Genomic DNA, 6,000 nt, shown 5'->3' with positions numbered 1-6,000 from the left:
CACCTAAACGGCAACCTAATGCAGCACACGCGCAACGCGCAGGAAAGTCCGAACCAAAGTTAGAGCAAACGAAAAACGAGGCGATTCGCTCACATTCCAGTCTATTCTACGCTCGGCGGGATGCCTTCAGTTGAACGTGTTGAGAGCTGCTCGTGTATGGTGCCAGTGGTCCGAAAACGTGGCGGGACACGTTCTCTGTCGCGCCTGTTGAGACGCAGTGGCCGCAGGTCAGAACGCCGATGCCAGAGCTCGTGCCTGGCCACTCTGCACCTGGCGCTGAAGCTTGGCCCGGAACACGTCTCGGGATCGCGCCAGTGGGAACAGGCACTCCCCATTGCAGCAAAGGACCCGCCAGAACTGGTCCCGTGGCGATTCTTGGAGCAACGTGCAAGTACGGTCCTTTTTGACCTCGAGACGCCTCTCGAGAGGAATCCTTGCGCCCGTTCCTCTAGCGGTGTCTGGTCGTTCCGCGTGGTCTTGCTCGTCGTCGCCTTCTCTTCCACCGCTGGCTCGCCTCCGTCATCGGCTGGCGTGCTCTCGCAGCCCGGGGATGTCAATCATTACATCTGGTCATGCTCACTTGGTGTATTTTAGTACGATGCTTTCATTTTTCATAAGATATAATGAAAACCATTCCATTATGTAGGTTTTCAAAGAGATCCGCTCCTTTCGCAGATGTTGACATCGATGGAGAAATTTTCGCTCATAACATGGTTATATTTTCGCGTTGATTTGCACACGGGATTGAATAAAACTTATATATATGGTATAATATTACTTATACTCTACCCCATAAATATATTTCGCCTAATATATAAAACTGTTTGTTTAGGCTAAAACGTAAAAGTACTGTCGGCTACCAGCAAAATAATTCTGCAGGGCTCACTGAAGCGAATTACAGGCAACCGTACGTACAAAGCGAAAATAAACAGATGTGCATACAATGTCATCATTGTGTAAGCGTGTATGGGCTTGGGGTATATATCTGCGCAGTACGGTTCCTGTTGTAAATATAAAAATACCATACATTTCTTTGTAATATTATTGTGGGCAAATACTTACCAGGGAGAGTTTGACATATTTGTGTGTTACACCTTCAGGTGACAATCATACCGTACAATACTTGGACATAATAACTAATCAAAATGGGTGGCTGATGCATTAAAAAGATCCCTTCAAAGGAAGAACAAAATATATATAATAAGAACTTACCCAACATTTTGTATTCCACGGATACCTCAAATAATTGCATTGGTCGACGCTCAGCATGAGGCACTTCTTTACCATTCCGTCCTAAAATTGAAATAAAAATTTGCAATTTGTAGAAAACAAATCAATTTATGCTTCGAGGGAAGTTATGCCTAATTAAAACAGAGGAGACTGTTTTCTACCTGGAAAGTGTATTTATATTCCAAGGGCAAAATTTAGCTGTTCATTGCTATTGTAGCATAGAAAAAATTCCTTGCTCCCTTAGTGCATATTTAGAGTTATTCATAAAAGTACGCATAAATTTTACACTCTAAGATATGCCTAAAAAGCTCAAGCAATAAACACAATACATTTACGCTTGCGGGCTACCCCATGTGCTGTTACAACCAAGCGAACTTGGCGATTGCTGCTGCGCCTGTAGTACCGTTCTCAAAGCAGCGCCAGGTAACTCGGGTTGCATTCTCTGAGTTATTAGGTAGAAAGGTTATTTTATCGATGACCTTGGTGCCCAATACTTACGTCTCATCACTTTTCTCTCCTCTTTACTTTCAGGAGACTAACATACTACTACGCAACTTTTGCCCGGCCGACGTAAAGCCTTCTTCTCGAATGCTAAGAACTAGCAATACGTAGCCATACGCGGCATAAAAAAAAGGCTGTCGACCCTTGTAAAACCTCGACTGGAGTTCAACTGAAGAGAGTGTTTACGAGACAAGTAGTGACAAATTAAGTAATGCGTAATGGAGGACGCCCTTCATCACATTACCTGTCACGGAACGTCGATCTGGCAAACTCCCTTTCCAGTGAAATACCGCCATGGTAATTCGTGCCAACCACAACCAATATCCAAAAACTTTCAAATTTGGGCAAATTTCTCGTATCATTTTGGAGTAAATGGCTTGAACAAATCTTAATGCATCCCTTCCAGTCTTTCTTCGAATTAGGAGAATCCCTTTACAACTGAATGTATAGAATTTGGAAATATTTAAATAATATGGTTGTGCTCCTGCGTTTTAAAGATAGAGTTCATAGGTCTGCAGTTACTGGCAGTTTCAAGTATTCTCCGTGGACGTCACTTTAAAAAAGGGATGCCGCATTTTGGGTAAATTAAAAACACTACGCTGCCAGAATGTACTGCAATCTAAAGAAAAAAACAACCGTCCGTCGACTTCCACCGAACACTTTCTTTGCCGAACTGCGCTTCAGTATACGTAGGCTAACCGATGCTATGCAGAATGCCAGTATTGCTACGAACCAGGCAACGTTCCCTTCATTACGTTACAGCGTGCACAAAAGACAAAGTTGTGCTTTCTTCTCGTTCTCCTTCCCTTATATGGGCTCTCAGAAAACACGATAGTGGGACAATTTGGCGCCCTCCTCATTTTTAGCCGCCGATCAAGACCACTCTATTGCTCATGTACCCCTGGACATCAGAAACAGTCTCAAAGAACAGCTTCATATTATTTTCCACCCGCATGCCTTAAGAACTAATATTGTCACAATAATGGGATACAGAGACCATGGTGTCGTATTCGGCAAATGCGAGCCACAAACGGCGAATGAGGTTATGTTTTTCTTTCACCGACAAATATTAGCGCACCTGTCCATGGAAGTGGTAGTGAGCTGTGCAGGGAAATGCAAAAAAAATTAATGTCTCGACAGACTGCCTTTGGAACCTGAACCTTCAATGTTCAGCCCGTTTAATCAGTTTGATATAGGGAGATAGCTCAGATGAGCGCCAAGGCACTCGGTCCAATATAAATATACAACTCGACCTGAGGAGAAGAAATCAGGTGGATAAAAGTAAAAAGCCTGAATAATCGTTCCTATCTCGTTTAGAAAATTACGACACTGTAGTGTTGGATTCACGCTCCAAACCAGATACTTTGTTCACAAATATTCTAAAATTTTGAAGACTGCAAAAAAATATTTGTTATTCTTCTAAACATCGAAACTGCTGGGATCAAGGTAAGCGACAAATATAAAAAGCTGAGGAATGATAAAAATTTCTTACCAAACACTGCCTACGATATTGCATATTGTCGCCGGTTTGCAAGAGAACAAGGAGTCAGAAATGAATACGAGGATATTATTGTAGAGAATTTTTATTGCCGACATTATGAGAAATTTGGTTAGAGATCCATACCCGATTATATAGTTGAAGTTTTACAATACGTTGTACACAGCTACTACCACAGAGCTATTACTACAGTAAATTTACGCTTACATATTTACAGGAATATAAATACATCATTTTGCTTGCTGAAGAATATTAAATACTCCACAAAAATCCTAAAATCTGTATATACCACAAAGTTCATTTTATGTTCTTCAAAATTTTTGTGGTTTAAATATTGCAGATCTGCACCTCAGGGCAGAAGTATTGATGGCGGGATATTTCTTATCAAACGACATCTTAACCTGGTGAAAAGTGGTAGAAGTTAGCCATAAAACAATACACCTGACCTTGAAGACTGTGTTCGACGGTTTGTCGTATTTTCGAATAACGGTTTCACGAAGTTTGCTGTGCTGATACGAGTGAATTTACAAAAATAACAACGTAAATGCATAGCTGCAGCTCATTCAATAACTGTTTATAACAAATAAACTGGTGAACTACGTAGGAAAACAAACAAATTTGTTAAAAGCCACACGTTCATGATAGTGTTTTAAAAGAAAAAAATATAATTTCTCAAGCTACCCCAATTCTGCAATACCTAATATTTTCGGCATCCCTGACGAAAACACTAAAAAAACCAAAAAAAAGTCACCCGAATGAGCATAACTGTTTAAAAAAGTTACGCAGAATAAAACTAGGCAAAACGAGACCAAAGCTTTACTACACAACAAAAACTACTGAGGGAAGTTTATTTGTCTGCTAGCAACGTCACAGTTCAGACGAATTTAAAGTAAACCAATTTGTGTGTCGTATAATTGGAACCTAATATATTCTTGAAAAACGAATTCAGGGTATTAGGATAAGAGCCGCTGCCATAGTATGTAGGGATACCCTTGGATTACTCAGTAATGAAGAATACAACGCACTACAAAGGTTTAAGAAATTACTTTCAGAATGGCTCATGTTAGAACGTAGAACTATGACAATATTTTTATGATCACAGGAAGACTTAATCGATCGAGCCTTACACCATGTGTAAAACACCAGGTTTTTACTATTGAATGCAGCAGTTACCCAAAAAAGCATTGCCATAGTGCAAATATAGCCCGGAAAAAAGGCACTTTTCTCAAAGATGCCTTCACTTCACACACATTGCATCACTTTTTTTACTGATCTTTCTTCGTTATTGTACAACCCGTACACCTAGATAAATCTCCAGTTTAAAAGTAAAACTGTAGTTGGTGTCGGCGCTCGTGATTTTTCTTTTTTCTTTCATGGTGTCTGTTTTAAGCGCTGTTTAGCGCCATGAAATCTTACCTACTGGCTAAAGTTGTCATAGAGTTATCAATGACGTAACATAAAATTTCGCTCTAAGTGAGTGCAGAAAAAATAATAAAATGCCAATTTTTTGGCCACCACCTTAATACCCGACGAATAGCAATGTGTGGGAATACAGAAAACAAACGTAAAGTCTTTATCAAGCACATTCATACGAAAACAAGGATAACAATGTTTATAAAGAAGAGCATAAATATCTTTATCACCAATTCAAACTGATACACTTTCGAAGATGTTTTGATTGGATTGTTTTGAAGGAGTAGGAAATATTGTAACGTCTACATTATTAAAACCGCTTGGAATAATGGGGAAATATTTGATGCTAAGTTTAGGTCAAACTGTGGGAAACATATTGACAGTAACAAGAATAAGGACGAAATAGTCCGGGTGAGTGATGGTAATTTATTAACGCGAACTTGTGCCTCCTAGCCACTCAGCCAAGAAGTTCCTTCATCCAGCCCACCACGCGCTAGACTGGCGTTCTAGATCGTCCAGCTCGGTACACCTGCTCTCGCGCGCCACTTCCCGAGACACTCTGCTCCTCCTCGTCGTCGTCTACAGTTCGTCGGCACGCGCTGAAGACAGGTGGCTGCAGGCGTTCCCTTAGTTGTCGTCCTTTTTAAAGTTCTTGTACACGTGATATTTGCCCCCCTCCCAAGAGAGCATCGTCCCGATGCGTAGAGTCACCGTATGGAATGCTGCGTAAATGGCGGGGTCACGTAGCGCTGAGGTCACAAAAGTCGTCATCGGGAGAAATAAGGCTTCATGCGTACCGAGTGGACAAATTCAGGTTGTGGCCGGCGGCGTGTTTGAGGAGAAGAGCAGGACGGAACAACTTCATAAGTCACGTCGCTTAACTTCCTTTGAACTGTATAGGGCCCGAAAAATCGCCGGAGCAGCTTTTCCGCTAAGCCCCGTCGACGAACCGGCGTCCATATCCAGACTTGGTCGCCTTCTACAAACTGCACGTGTCTGTGCTTGAGATTGTAACGCGCAGCGTCAAAGTGCTGTTGTTTCCGTACCCTCTGACGCGCAATCTGCCGTGCGTCTTCGGCGCACTGGGCGAAGTCGAAGGAGGGTGCAGCGTCGTACTTTTAATGGTGAATGAGCATGGCGTCCAGCATGGTAGAAAGCTCTCGACCGTAAAGAATCTGGAAAGGTGTGATCCGCGTCTTTTCCTGTGGTGCCGTATTATAGGCGAACGTGATGTAAGGTAGAACGACGTCCCAGGTCTTGTGCTCGGCATCCACGTACATGCTTAACATGTCGGCAATTGTTTTATTCATACGCTCCGTAAGCCCGTTGGCTTAAGGAGGGTAGGCGGTCGTTCGTGG

The sequence above is a fragment of the Haemaphysalis longicornis genome, unplaced genomic scaffold (genome assembly GCF_048455015.1).
Source record: "Haemaphysalis longicornis isolate Haplotype H1 unplaced genomic scaffold, Haemaphysalis longicornis Haplotype H1 scaffold_5, whole genome shotgun sequence".
In the NCBI taxonomy this organism is placed as follows: Eukaryota; Metazoa; Arthropoda; class Arachnida; order Ixodida; family Ixodidae; genus Haemaphysalis; species Haemaphysalis longicornis.
This window is presented reverse-complemented; position numbering follows the sequence as displayed.